At 40.6% G+C, this 16,198-nt stretch overlaps 1 protein-coding gene across 1 annotated transcript in view; it reads right to left on the bottom strand.

The window, feature by feature from the left end:
• The window catches only part of megf6b (multiple EGF-like-domains 6b), a 199,903-nt gene that overhangs the window by 141,308 nt on the left and 42,397 nt on the right, over positions 1-16,198 (bottom strand). The window lies entirely within an intron of this gene.

Below are 16,198 nucleotides of genomic sequence, written 5' to 3'. Positions count from 1 at the left end.
ACTTTCCAGAAGAAAGCAACAGCTGTGTTAATGTGTATAACAGGCTGGAAGTCGGGCCAGGAGGGTCTAAGCAGTGGAAACAAGTCAGAGCTCCAAGACTTCTCACTGGCTTACTAAGCACGATTGCTCCCTCGCTGCTCATTTCCTCACAGTAACAACCCTAATATTTTCATAAAAACAAAGTTCAATTTTAAGATAACAGGAGCTAACACTATCCAACAACAGCACTAAAATGGCTCATTTGAGAATTTAGTTTCCAAAGTAAAGGGTTATGGGGCATCAAGCTCTCCCACCTGCCAAATACATAAGTGTATAGGACCCGTGTTTCTTCAAAACTGTCTAAATTCTTTAAGATGTTGGATTTAATATGGTGCTGCAAATACTTCTTGGAGATTTTGGTCCATGCTCTCTCAGGAGCATCATGCAGTTTTTGCAGCTTTTTCGGCAAGACATTAATGCAGCAAACTTTCATGCCATCTCATTCCAAAGATGTTTTATTGGAATGAGATCTGAGGACTGTGTAATCCATTAAAGCAAAATGAAGTCACTTTCACATTTCTGAGATCATTTCTTTTTTGTGATATGCCATGTTACCTTTCTGGAAGCATCTCTTTGAAGAAGGGTAAAATGTGACCATAAAGGGACGCACATGGACTTCAATGCCTAGGTACTCCAGGGCATTCAAATGGCACTCAGTTACTGTTATGAGACCTAATACATACAAGAAAAGACATTTTTCACCACCATTACCACCCTCTATCCATTGATGCATGTTGTTAGTTTGGAATTCTGAGTCTTCCATCTGCAGTGCCCAGAGTTTGTTCGAAGCAGGTAATATTTTTCCTAATCTTCTTAGTTCAGAATTGGTAATCACAGGCACATTGTAGCCTCTTTTTCCTGTTCTTAGTCTATAGGAATGGAACTTGGCGTTGTCTTCTGTTTCTGTTGACCATTTGCTTCAAGGTCAGGAATGTTACAAAGGTTAAAAAGAACAGTTGTTGGAATATTTGTGTCCTTATGTTAGCTTGTTCAGGTCAAACTCCCAAGACCTCTGTTACTAGCAAGGTGTGAGCAGATACTCACTGGATGTTTTTTGCCTGTTACACCATTCTTATTATAAGCACTACAGGCTGTAGTGTGTGAAAATCACAGCAGGCCAACTGTTTCTCTGATGGTAGAAGCCCCAAATCTCAAAATCAACAATCAAACCATGGTCAAACTCACCTAGGTCAGGCATATTGACCAATGCGACTGTTTGGTTGAACAACAACTAAACCTCTTGACAATGTCTGTTTACTTTATTATATATTAACATTCATCCACAAGATTTCTCTGTGTGTGCTAGTAATGCAGCTACTGCATGCATGACACAAATTACAATATTTTAAAATAGGTGTCCTAACAGTTTCTTGAAAAGGCAAGTCACGTCCTGATCATCTACAAACCCACAGACACTGCATGTAGAAACAATTACCATCTTAAACACAATACTGCAACGTCTTATCAAGAAGGACAGCAACAGGGAGCTATGTTATATAGTTCCTGCAAAGAATTGTTTGTAACTTCTTTCATTCTGATTCTCTTAAGCCTGCTGAGAACATCACAAGCCATGTCTCCCATAAGTGAATTAGCCCTTCAGTGTCTGGGCCTTAATTCATCTGGTTTCTGTCCAGGAGCTGGACGTCTTTCAGCAATGTTTTATTTCAGCTGGCTGTCCTCTGTCTGCTGTAATTTTTTTTCCTAACAAGAAGGAATTTTAATTGCCGGAAACATCAGACTGCAGAAACGTTATCAGCCGGAGCGTCTCCCTCCAGAGACATAGCGCAAGGGCAGGTTACAGTGAGAGTTGGGAGCACAGACACTGGAGGGGCAAAAGCAGACAGAAAGCAAGGAGACGGATGAAGGGAACAACATTCACTGAGAGGGAATTTGCAGAGAAAAAGCACATATGGAGGTTCAAAGACAGAATGTGAATAGCAGCAACAAAGATGTCCACTCATTCATTTGCTGAAGCCACTTAAATTGTTATATACAGTATTTGTAAGGAAACAGAGCCTAACCTGACAGCAGCTGGACAAAAGGCAAGATCTTACTGTGGGTAGAAATCTGCTTCATCGCACTGACAACATTCACCCCTAATAATATCAGACCAATTTAGCATCACCAAATCAACCCAGCAAACATCTCTGTGATGCAGAAGCTTTGATGACTATTTCACCAGGCTAGAATTGGGGGAAAGAGAATAACAAAAGAGAGACAGAGCAAATATGGTGCACATGGACAGAATATAAGGGATATATAAAGAGTGAGACAAGGCACATAAGGGATGAAGAGAGTTAAACCACGGGCAGCATGTATGAGGCAGTTTCAAATTATTATAAAGACAAAGAGAAAATAGCAGATGATGCTCCTCAGAGTATATAAGGCCACTAGTTATAAGGAATAGCATACAGGATATATTGTTAATTTCATTAGCATTTGTTTATGAACCAGATTTCATTGAAGGCTTCACCCCATTCACGCATATTCATGAGTTACCATAAAGTTGCAGAACTCTTAGAAATATTCATGATTTTTTCACAAGGATTATGTTATTACATCCACATGATAGCAGCACCTTTGCCAAAATCCTCAGCGATTCTTTCAGTTATAAACCAAAATACATAAATATGCTATTGTTGTACAGTTCTTATTTGGATTATGACAGAAGTCATATATGAATTATGGTTGTTTGCTGGGATTACAAAACATATCAAAAAAATCAGCAAATAATTTACCGAGGTGAGAGGGAGAGAAATTCTCAAACTTTTAAGTGGAGACATGAACACTCAAGAGGTTTTCATGCACAATGTGAATGTCTTCTGCACTCTGACATTTAGAGCTCATTTATAGCCCTGTTCAATTAGGAGAAGGAAACTTGGATTACAGAAAAAAAAAGAAGTAGCCAATTCAAGAGAACTGGAACAGAAATAAAAATCTAAATGGAAATTCTGCAAATTGTTTGCATGCTGAACAAGAACAACTAATTGCAACTAACTCAGCCAAAGGTACCAGACTGTCAACGTTTTAACAGTAATGAGTCACCAGAAGACATTGGTATGACACCTCACTGGAAATCTCCCTCATCATTCACACACACGACTTCCATCACATACCCTCAAACATACAGCAGATAGCTTTCCTGAAGTTCATTTGCCATGGTTGTTATTCTCCATTAGACACAGAGATGCCCACACATACTCATTCCAGTTTCATTGCCAGCAAGTAGCCGAGAGGCTGGCCCCTTAACAAGAGTTATATGTCAGCTTGTTCTGTTCCCTTGTGTCTGCAGCCCATTATTTTTTTTAATAACCAAGTGGTCTGTTCTACAACTGAAAAAGGAGTTGGAATGAAAGTAGATACTCTAACTGTATTGAATTGTCCAATATGAAGATTAAAAATAATAAGACTGACTTTAGTACCTTTATGTTACGTAGAATATGGGGGCTGGGTGATCTTTTGGTCTGGAAATCCCTTTCTTTTCGCTCCAGCATCACACTCCTGCAGTTTTTCATTTTGTTTTGTTTTTTCTGTCCTCCCTGGCCATCTGACCATAGGATTGGACTTAATGGGCTTAAAAAAACTTATCTTCAAATTAGGATTCTACTACTTGTATATCTGTGTTATGTAAATGCATATTGATTCTTATAAATTATTTTTTATATATTATTTATTTAGTTTTATATATAACTATTGTCACACACATGCGCATGGGAGATAGTCAATGGACTTAACTAAATGTAGCGATACACCGGGCAAGGGGTTGGCAATGCACACTAATACCTTTTCTGCTTCCTCTGCAGACCTTTACAATGAAATCCTGCCTGACCTCACTTCCGGCTCCGACCCTCAAAGCACACCCCTTCCTGGCTACCCTATATAAATCTGCCATATTTTCAGTTCAGTTGTGGACTCAGTCTGTTAAAACTACTCTCATTTATGATAAAAACTTTTTTCAAGTATATGGAGTGGATACCCCAAACCTTTTTCTTGGTTTTGTCTCTTTCTTACACTAAAACTTTTTAACTTGCTGTTTTATCTCTTGTATCCATCCATCCATCCATCCATCCTCTTCCGCTTATCCGAGGTCGGGTCGCGGGGGCAGCAGCTTGAGCAGAGATACCCAGACTTCCCTCTCCCAGGCCACTTCTTCTAGCTCTTCCGGGAGAATCCCGAGGTGTTCCCAGGCCAGCCGGGAGACATAGTCCCTCCAGCGTGTCCTGGGTCTTCCCCGGGGTCTCCTCCCGGTTGGACATGCCCGGAACACCTCACGAGGGAGGCGTCCAGGAGACATCCTGATCAGATGCCCGAGCCACCTCATCTGACTCCTCTCGATGCGGAGGAGCAGCGGCTCTACTCTGAGCCCCTCCCGGATGACTGAGCTTCTCACCCTATCTTTAAGGGAGAGCCCAGACATCCTGCGGAGGAAACTCATTTCAGCCGCTTGTATTCGCGATCTCGTTCTTTCGGTCACTACCCATAGCTCATGACCATAGGTGAGGGTAGGAACATAGATCGACTGGTAAATTGAGAGCTTTGCCTTACGGCTCAGCTCCTTTTTCACCACGACAGACCGATGCAGAGCCCGCGTAAGCCGCACCAATCTGCCTGTCGATCTCACGCTCCATTCTTCCCTCACTCATGAGCAAGACCCCGAGATACTTGAACTCCTCCACTTGAGGCAGGATCTCGCTCCCAACCCTGAGAGGGCACTCCACCCTTTTCTGGCTGAGGACCATGGTCTCGGATTTGGAGGTGCTGATTCCCATCCCAGCTGCTTCACATTCAGCTGCGAACCGATCCAGAGAGAGTATATGTATTTTCTCTTGTAACTGTTCTTTTATGTTATGTAAAGCACTTTGAGAGACATTCCTTGTATAAAAACGTGCTATATAAATTATAAATGTTGTTGTTGTTGCTGTGCTAAGCAGCATCTACCCACAAAGAAGGCCAGGAATCTGCTCCACTGCTATCATTCCCACATAAACACATAAACCCAAATTATTCTCAACATCACAAAAGATTTTTTTCAAAGTTTTTCTTCCAGCTGCCATTTTTAAAATGGCCTCAATGCCAATCGAGGCTTGACTGAGGAAACAAGGGATGAACCATCATTATTTCTCCTATTTAGCAACTGTCACAAATATCATAAAACAACAAGAGCTGATCTTGTACCATGGCATTGTGTAGTGTGACCATTAGCCTCTGCAGAGACTTGAGTTTGGTTTTGGAACACGGAGTCATCAGAACAGGTCTGCATGGTCTTTATCTGAACGCACTGAACTCTCCAAGCAGACATCTGTGCTTTCCTTTAACATCAAGGGAAAATGACAACAAACTCCCTACCCTGTAAACAGGATTAACCACACTAGTCATGTTCAGAAAAAATACCCAGCAAAAATGTACTTTATTTAGATAAATGCTGTTTATATTGTTAGCCAGCCACCCTGACAGTTAGGAAAGGCTGACAACAGATACGGCATAGCCTCCACCATAAAAGTACCTCTTTTATTTAATCATTTATACAATTATTGTTTGTATAATTGGTTATTTTTACTGTTATAAATAATAACATTAACATTAATTAATGTAAGCATTTTAGGATTATGTGCTGCTTGAGATGGCAGTTAGCTTTTTATTTGTCTTTCTGCATCTCAAATCATCACACCTTGTGAACGACTGAGCAACGAAAAAAACTCCCAACAGTCACTTTATAGCATGAAACCTTCTTACTCTAACGCAGTCCCCTGACACACCTCACAACAACTCTGCTCAAATCTGAAAAATGAAGAATTTTACTAAGAAACATTTCTTAACATCTTCTTTTCAGAGAGATAGATCTATAGTTTTTTTTTTTTTTTTTCACAGGATATTGAGAATGTGAGAGCAGATCAAGAAGGTTGACTAGGAAATGTGTACTGTGCTATTTGGCCATTTTAGATTAAACATGCAGGATGCGCATTCTATCAACATGACATGAGATTTTCAAACTTTGTGTTTAATACTAGTGGTACACACACTATAGCTAACAATTCTAAAAATACATAATGGCCCTGTCACATTACATGACTTTTTCAGCGATGTTCAGTCGCAGACTTCATTCACATAATCTCGGCGAGTCTGAGGCACTTGCTGTGCTGTTCCTGTGACTGGCAGTCGTGAAGTGACTCAGTCTGCTCAGTCTGTGCTTTGCTCTAATAAAATCAATTGTAGGGGCGGACTCTATGCGAGTGGGAGTTGAGAACCAATGACTGCTCAGCTGCATTCAAATGCAGCAATGAGGAATAAGGAAAGCGAGAGTGTTGTGAGCTCAGAAACAGAAGAGAGGCTCACCCATCTGATATCTAATGGTCCACCTACTACGACAGAATAGAAAATAGAACAAAGGACCAAGACTGTGTCTGAAATTGTTGTCCTGGAAAGCATTCATACAGCACTCACTCTGTCAGGTAGCATGTTATGGCTGCCATATAAACAGGCAAACTTACAATACTGTGGAAAAGTGAAACTTTGCTGGAAAGTCAGTGATGAAATTGGATCATTTGTCATGCTCTGCGATTTCTAGCCATGTAATCTGACATCCTTACGCAACAAGATCAGCAACTGCAGTTGTCAATCTTGATGTAACCTCCGACTAGAAGTCATAGGAGTTCTATTGATTTCAAAGACGCATTAGAATAGTGGGTCTTTTTATGCTTTTTCTCTTTTTTTTTTGTTTTTTCCCTTGTGTTTTATATTTTTTCTTTTCTTTCATCTGTGGGGAACAGCCCGGACACAGACAGGCAGACATGATGGTTTTACCACACACGTGTTTATTTATACAATATATAGTGCACATCACCCCTTAAGTCCTGGCCACACACACAATGCCTTTCTCAGTCTTTGGTCCGCCTCCACTCCTCTCCACCAAGCTTCGTCCTCTTCCACCCGACTCTCGCTCCTGACTGGAGGGAGGCAGCCCCTTTTATTTACCCGCAGAAGAACTCCAGGTGGATCCTGAGGGCTCATAGCCACACCCCTGTGTGGCGGAAGCTCCCATGGTGAAGCCGGAAGTCCACCGGGTGTCTTCAATTCTCTTCCCCCCAGTACTTCCCAGTGTGGCAGAAGTACTGAGGGGCAACACTCCCAAGGCATTGGGGCACCCCCTGGCGGTGACCATGGGCCCCTACAGGGTTGAGCTTCCAAGCTCCATACCCGTGGTCCCCAAAGCCACCAGGGAGGATGCCCCCTCGTGTCCTGGAGGAGGCACAAGCCCTCCTCCACTCCTCCTGGGCGTCCCGGCCGGGCATGGACGCCCACCGGGCACCACACATCGTAATCAATTTGAATGAAATGGTTGTAACTGATATGTTATTAACATATGTTTGACTAGTCACAATAACTGTCAAAGACAGGTAACAGAATAATTTAAAAATATTTACTATCTCTTGTTCTACATGTACCTTCAGTGCCTTTCCTCAGTATCCGTGTGTGTCTGAACCTTTCTTGACCGATGCGTTCTTCTCTCAAGTGTGTTTCCTGTAAAGCCTGCTTCTCAGCCTCTGTCATTATTTTCAAGGTGCCTTTTTCGCCTCCTGTCCAGTTTTATACTTTCTGTCACTGAAGACACCTCTCTCAGCATGTGCTTTCAGTCTTTCTCTTGTGTCTCACACTTGCACTTCCTCTTTCATTGGGTCACCAAAGCCAAACTGACCAGTCAGATTGCTCTGAAGGACTATAAACACAGACCTTACTGTTTTATTATACAGTATGTCTGTTGAATGCCATAATAATGTTGGGTTTTAAAAAATAAAACAAAAAGTGTGGAAAAGAGTGAATGCCTATGCTATTCCAAATACCAAGAGTAGTTTTTTTGCATAAATTGATTCATTATATACAGTATGATAAAATTAAGGTGGCAAGATCTTCCCAGTAACTTTGGAATTTTAACTTTAGATTTTTAAAATTGTTATAAGTATTATTGGTTTTTGGTTTTTTTTTTGGCACTCTTCTTTGGCTATTTTTGTGTTTTATTGTTACATTTAGGGGGGTTGTTTAATGAAGGGGAACAGTAACAGTTTTTCTATCTTCTTAATGCTAAAAAGTACTTATTGATGTGGACATTTTGAAAAAATTGCAGCAAGAAAGAATGCAGCTGTTCTTATAAAAATCATCAAAAAATAGTGTAACATTGACATGTCTGACCTAATATTAAGCTGGTGGAATCCCAAGAGTTAACATGAGCTATTCTGTGCATACGAGCATTTGCCCCGACTACCACAATGATTCCTGGGAAATGAGTCCTTCCTCCAGCTCAGTACTAGACCAGCGATGCCACTGGTCCACTCTTCTCCAGTAATTTAGGACCTTTGCTTAGCTATCAGAATTCTAATTTTAGTCTCATGTTGTTTTATGGTCTAGAGGTAGCTAAAAGGTGCTACAAAGAAGACCCTCTGTGTTAGGGCTTTGACTCTTGGATCTAGTTTCTGATTTGATCGTTCTGGATTATATTTTGGCTTTTCAGTTGTGAGCTTCTGTTTATTTTCAGACAAGCAATGCAGAACATCTTACAGTTTCCATAATACCTAGCGAATAGTTGATCACCCTTCTAGAGTGGGTCTGAATATATCTGACTGCATCAGAAACATAGAATCCATTATGTGCAGTTTGTGAAGATTGACTCAGTCTAACTTATCTCTGTGCAGGTAGCAATATCCTGAAATGTCACTTTAATTTCTCATTGTGCTTCCAGTAACCCCAAGGAAGAAGATCTAGAAATTTAAAATATTCCTGTATGTATTGCGATATCTATAAGTCACCATCCTATCTGAGCTGTACTTCAGAATCTGATAATAACATGCTTGTGAAATTTTGCCCTCATACGTTTTCTGGATCTAGATTCCTGCTTTTTTCAACTATTTGTTGTCTGAAATCAGAAATTATAACACATTTCCGTGAAAAGTCAGAGGTCACGCATAAGGTGGATACAAAGATGCCAATCACTATGCACTAATTCTCAAATCACAGAATTTTGAGTCGCCTGTTCTTTTCAATACCACAAGCATTTAGCAGCGTGCATTGTTCTCAATCCTGGGCATTTTCCCAAAAGAATGTTTTGCCTTTATGCCAGGAGACACTCAACAGCATATTTTATGCCACACTTGGAAAAGTGCCTACTAATTTTATTCTGTTCCCATACCCTATAAAACACCCAGTGGTCTGTTCCGATAAATACTACAGCAATATACAGTCACCCAAACAGCTTGCAACTCTGCAAGTATCCAAATAAATTCTTCTTAAGTTCTCTGCCAGCCACTGCTGTTTCCATCATCCATCAAAAGCACAGAACAGAATGTTTCAAGTTGAAAACATCAGCACTAGCCAAAAAATCCCAACTATGCTGTTATAAAGAAAATGTATAATGAACGTGCAAAGTTTGTTTGGGGCAATCCTTTCAAACACACGCAGGGAGGCTATGGGTCATGCAGTCAGAAAGGAAACAGGGCCAATGGGTCTATCGTCTCCAGACACAGCGAGCATGCCAGTTTTTGCATGTTATCTTCCCACAGGACGGCAGTCTACTGAGTTGAGGCACCTGGCAAGAGCAGCTGGTCTTCAGAGCCAGAAAAAAGCCTGAAAAAGCCCAGCTTCCACGGTTCTTTGAACTGAAAGCAAGTGAATTGAAATAGAAGTGATGGCTTATTTCTCCGAACATCAGTGCACAACAAGTTATGCATGATAAAGGGACAACATGCTAAGAGTTCTCAGTACAGTTGTTGTGACCAGAAGACAATGTGAATCACACTGTGGCCCACTTCACCAAGGTGCCAGATTTGTGAATCACCATTCAGTGGGCTCACTGTCTGCCAGACAATGAAGCCACTTATAGATGTGCTCCAGAGGGACCCCGTTTGCTTACAATGACAACTGAACCATAAATGAATTTCAGTTGGGAAAGTGAAGAAGCAGGAAAGAGGCTGCCACTGTCAATGTTATTGCTGACAGTGACTCCACCTTGAAAAAGTGGAGACAGAAATGCAAATACTTCTGTTATACAGTCAATATTAATAAACAGGAATAAGGATCTCGAATGTACAAAATTGATTTTGTAGAATTCTACAACTTAAATAAGGCTGCTGAACCATGTTGTAGTAGCTCAGTACATAAATGTGGGTTGTATGTGGTCAGTGCAGTAAAGATCGCAGTATGCACCTCACAGTACCTGGAGGACCCATCTATGTGCAGTTTGCCCGTTCTCCCCCTGTCTGCATGGATTTTATTGGGGTACTGTGCTCTCCAACACCATCCCAATGGTTGGACAAGTATGAAAGCCTGTAGCCATTGCAGTCATACAGGACAAGTATCTGTCACTTGTGCTCTGTACTAATTCACCACTTTTTACAAAACTGAGGAGAGGATTGCTGTCAACTTGGGCATCACTTTAAAATTTGATATAAATTTAGGCAAACTGATCATAGCTCTATGCTCTCTGTGACCTTACTGTTACTCTGAAATCTTCTTCCCAACACTGTGCTCTTTCACCCCTCCTGTTTTCTCTTTATACAAATGACTGTAGATCCATAAGCAAATCTGTAAAAATCGTAAAGTTTGCAGATGACACAGCTGTAGTGGGTCTCATTTCCAAAAATGATGTGTCTTCCCATGAAAGAGAGGTGGTCTGTCTTGTAGAATGGTGTTCCTGTAACAACTTGGAGCTCAATCCTATTAAGACATTGGAAATGAGGGTTGACTTCTGCCGACAAGTCACTAACTGTCCACCTTTGCAAATCAATGGCCAGACTGTGTCTGTGGTTCAGCCATTTAAATGACTGGGGACTACTTACACTAATACATTTAAATGGGACAAGCATATCACCTCCATCATCAAGAAAGTGAGGCAGAGATTGTTCTTCCTTCACCAGTTTAAGAAGCTTAGCATATCAAGGCGTATATCGTAAATTTTTACTCAGCCATCATTGAGAGTATTGTGACCTCCCCTCCATCACTATTTCGTTTCCTTCTGCCTCCTCTCTTTTTAAGATTCAGTTGCAGCTGGTGATTTCTTCAGCTGAGAAAATCATTGGCTGGTATCTCCCAATATTAAAAGATTTGTTCATCCTAAGAGCATAAATGAGAGCAGGAAAGATTGCAGCTGACTCCACCCACCCCAGCAGCCACCTGTTCACGAAATTGCCATCACAGAGAACGTACAGGTCAATTGCAACCCAAACTACATGCCATCTCCACAGCTTCTTTCCTCAAATTATTCAAATCCTAAATAAACTTACATAGTGTTATTCCTAATTGTTTTTGTAATATATAACTGGTATCTGTGCTGTTTGTCTGTTCGTAAATACTTCTTACTTGCTCAACTTGCACTATTTGATATCTGTATTATTTTGTATAGTTTTTCTATTTATTTGAGGTAACTGTTGAAGTTTGTAAATGTTTTGTTCAAGACATTGGTGTATTTGTAAAATGGTTTGCATAGTGTCAGGTTAATGGTGGGTTGAAATTGTGTTGACATGAGCTGGTAATGTTTTGTATGTCGTGTTTTGCACTTAACCAAAGGTAATTCCGGTATGCTTCACCTGCTAGCAATAAAGTGGTTCTTATTCTGATTCTGATTCTCTACTCCGATGTCGAGCAATGGTCAACTTTGCTGTAATTCTGTGGAATTAAAAAAAAGCTAGACCCCATATTTCATCATTTGTTATTTTTTGTGTTCTCTTGAGCAGAAAGGCAAATATCCCTATTTCTGACTCAGGATAAATAAAATATACTATTTGCCTAAAGTATGTTGTAACCTGATGCAAATATCTCAATTAGAAGAATATTATCCAATTCAGAATCAGTTACACTTCACCCACTAAAGCACAGTCTTAGTTTAATGATAATCATGGAACATATTGTGTTTTGGCAATATCATTTATTTTCATGCAAAGAAGGTTGGTTTTGACATTTTTTTGCACATATAGACCATATACAGTAAATATGGGAAAAACATAGAAGATCAAATGCCAGATTTACCTATAACCCTACAGTGCCGATTAAAAGTATTCATCCCCTTGGAAGTTTTCATATTTATTGTTATACAACATAGAATCACAGCGAATTTAATTTGTCTTTTTTGACTCTGATCAACAGTAAAAGAATCTTTAATGTCAAAGTGAAAACAGATTTTTGCAAAGTGATCTCAATTAATTCCAAATATAAAACACAAAATAATTGATCACATATGTATTCATCTACTTTTAGTCAGTATTTAGCAGATGCCCCTTTGGCAGCCATGACAGCCCTGAGTCTGTGTGCACCGGTCTCTCTCTCAGCTTTCTACATCTGGACACTGACTTTTCTTCCCATTCTGCTATGCAAAACTGCTCAAGCTCTGTAAGATTCCATGGGAATTGTGAGTGAGAAGAATTGGGATTGAGACCTGGACTCTGACCTGGCCGCTCCAGGAATTTTACATTGTTGTTTTTAAGTAACTGGCATGGCTTTGGCTTTACACTTAGAGTCATTGCCATGCTGGACAACAAATCTCCCAAGGTGCACTGGCATGGCTTTGGCTTTACACTTAGAGTCATTGCCATGCTGGACAACAAATCTCCCAAGGTGCAGATTTCTTACAGACCACATCAGGCTTTCCTCCAGGATCTCCTTGTATTTTGCTGCATTTATTTCACAAGTCTTCCAGCGCCTCCTTCAGAGTAGCATCCCCACAGTGTGATACTGCCACTACCATGCTTCATAGCAGGGATTGTGTGTTTTAAATGATGTGCAGTGTTTAACTTACACCACACATTATATTAAAATATGATAGCAAATAAAAAACTCAGTTTTGGCCTCATAAGACCACAGAACCTTCTTCCAGGTGGCTGCTTCAGAGTCTTCCATGTGCCTTCTGGCAAACTCTAACCAAGATGTCATGTGCATTTTTTCAACAGTGGCTTTCTCTTGGTCACCCTCTCATAAAGATGTGACTGGTGAAGCACCAGGACAACAGTTGATAGAATCTGCCATCTCATCCACTGTAAAGTACCTTGTAACTCCTTTAGTGGTATCATAGGTCTCTTGTTGGCATCCCTCACTGTATTCTTCTACCACAAATACTCAGTTTTTGTGGACATTCTGCTCTAAGCAGATTTACAGCTTCTTAAATTTCCATTTCTCAATGGTTGATTTATCTGGACTACAAGAGGAACTCGGTGACTTGAGAATTTTCTTGTCTCCATTCCCTGACTTGTGTTTTTCAATCCCCTTTTCAGAGAGTTGATGGGAGTGTTCTTTTGCCTTCATTGTGTATGTCAGACCACCATACTGACTCACCACCAGCCGGACCATCAGATAAGGTGCATTTAAAACACAATCAATTGAAACGCCAGACAGGTGATCTTCATTGAACTAACTGCTGTGACTTCTAAAACTAGTTGGCTACACCAGTGATGATTTAGATGTATCATACTTTGTGTGTTTATCATTTGTACTTAATTTAGACTACTTTGCAGAGACCATCGAAATTAAAGAATCTTTTTTTTCTGTTGATCAATGTCACAAAAGACAAAGTCACTGATTCAATATTGTAAAACAATAACATGTGAAAACATCCAAGGGGTGAATACTTTTTATAGGCACTGTATTTATAATATTTCCATTCAAGAACCTGCAGAGTTGGGAAAATTAGTTAATGTTTTCAAATATAAGAATGGTATGTGGCACTACTGGCAATCAGATAGGAAGAATTGTTGATGCCATACTGCCATACAAGGAAAACCCCAATAAAAGGGACATGGAGATCAACAGACGAGAGAGCAGAGGCTTGGATTGCTCAAATATCAAATACACGAACCCAGAGCAGACTACCTGCTCCCATTTAAGGGGACTCTGCATTTTAAAAGAAAAAAAAACATCTTTGATTCTCCCAAAAGAGATCCAACAATTTGACTCCATATTTTCAGGAAAGAATACTAAAACGGTGACTGTGCTAGCAGAAGCCAGAGAAAGCTGCCTGTAAGGATCATAAGCACCCTGTTGAACAAATGCAGCTGCAGCAGAACAAAAAGGCAATAAGAGGCCAAAACTGATGTTTCTCCATAGTTTTGAGTATCAGCCGCAAAAACAGTCAGCATCTAAAGCTTGCAAAGAACCATAACCCCCTCCCAGCAATAACACCCCGTCTGCCCAAAATGCCCCGCAGTAAAATGACCCTTCATAACTGGCTGTGACCTCAGAAGTCTGCAGAAAAGATGGGCCCATCCCTCACCCGTGACACGAAACTGACACCTCTGCATTCCAGCCTACAGGCCACTCCTCCTTCTTAACACATAAAGCTCCTTTTGGTTTTTTCGCCTTTGCCTCACAAATGAAGTCAGTCAACAGAGCCAACTATTGAAGGTAGTGGGGGAGGCAACTCAGGCCTAGAGCAGACTGGGGATGAATTACGTCCCTGCTCTGCAAACCAATGCCCAAATGACTGGTAATGAAGCAATTATTGTCCAATAAAACACACCCCCAGTGACCACTGAAATTGTTTAAAGAAACACGGCACATAAAGAGCTATTGTTTCAGCCATATTGATTTGTGTAATGCTGGCCACCTTAGTTCAAAGGCCTGTCATTATTACACTTTAGATGCGCTTTGTCTTTCACATGAGGGACTGCATTCCAGCCAGCAGCCATTTCTACCCCCCACACCAACCACAGTAGTCACTTTGACTACTGGTACTTTTTTATATCTCTATAAAATTCTTGAGGATGTTTCGCTTGATAGTGGCCAAAGTGAAAACAAGGAAGCCAGAAAAGATGACAAGAAAAGGCATTGGATTGTTTATGAGAAAAAACAGTAAAGCTTGTGACAAGGTGCTGCCCGATAGATTCTGTGTTCCCCTGACCTAAAAAGACTTTCCCATTTTTTCACTGCTTTCTTCTAACATGTGTGGAACCATTTTTAGGATATGTCCCTTGCTGTTACCTAAAGGCTCAGTGTGTACCACTTGGAAGCCAAATATCAGTGGAAGGATCATTGAAGGGAAATGCAACACCAGCTCACTCGGTGCAGTAATTTATTCCTTACAGTGCCTCTGGAGAAAAGGCAACTCTGCCCTTTGAGCAAGAATTTGAACTTCACTTTGCCTTTGCAGATGGCTAATGCATCTCTCAGCAATGATAAGGTGAAGACAGAGACCCACAGGGAGCCTCCAAAGAAAAGAATATTTCCGTATGCCAACATTAGTAGGAAAGAGCTTCCGGAGCTGGTAGGTGAAAAGTGTGTTCTCTAAATGGTAAGGGGGAGAAAAAAAGAGAGGGGTCATGACAGATCATAAAGGATGTTAGTAGAATTTGTGCGGGATACTCAAGCCCAACGGTTATGAGGTTCAGCAACACACTGAAGACTTCTTGTTGACAACTGAGGAGGTTAGAGAGCTGGGAAACTTTTGTAGCTGGTTTTCTCCAGGGGATGCTAGAGACCACTGTTGACTAGCAGTCCATGAGACCATTGACTTAAAGGTTCACCCCAAGAAGGGGTTAAAATGCTACTGTCTACCATAACCCATCAGAATTTGGACTCCTGATGAGAGCTTGTGGCCAAGGCTTTTTGGCACAGAGATACTAGACAAAAGGGGGGACAATTTGAGAGAAAGGACATGTGGTAAGCAGCACAGCTGAACTATAGTATTCAGAGTTGTAAAACTGAAGAAGCCATTCCAGGTGAAACAGAAAAGTCTGTCTTGATCCTAATGTGACTTCATGGTATAATATTCTGCATGTAATTACAGAATTTTACTCTGCCTTTGTTCATGTCTTACTATCATTATAAACATGAAATAACTATAAAAACTACTTTTGCTAAATGTAGTTCTTTAAGATTGCACTTAGGGATCATACACACACACACAGGCAATTCGAAGCTCCAGCTCGGGTTCAACCCTGGGGAAGGCAAGAGCAGGGATGAGAGATGGCATTAATCAGGATCAGAATTCACTCTACTGGCCAGATACACAAATGTGTATTAGGAATGTGTCTTGATAGTACTGGTGCAACATGCAAGGACAACAGAGAATACAAAAAATGAATTTAAAAAGATACAATATGATGCAGGCTATAAAGGTATACAAAACATAAAGAGATAAAATAGGATTACAAAAGTCCAGGTAGTCTAGTGTGCAGATATACATAGATAC

The sequence above is a fragment of the Erpetoichthys calabaricus genome, chromosome 8 (genome assembly GCF_900747795.2).
Source record: "Erpetoichthys calabaricus chromosome 8, fErpCal1.3, whole genome shotgun sequence".
NCBI classification, from domain to species: domain Eukaryota; kingdom Metazoa; phylum Chordata; class Cladistia; order Polypteriformes; family Polypteridae; genus Erpetoichthys; species Erpetoichthys calabaricus.
The sequence above is the reverse complement of the archived record's forward strand: the minus strand, read 5'-3'. Positions and strand labels throughout refer to the sequence as shown.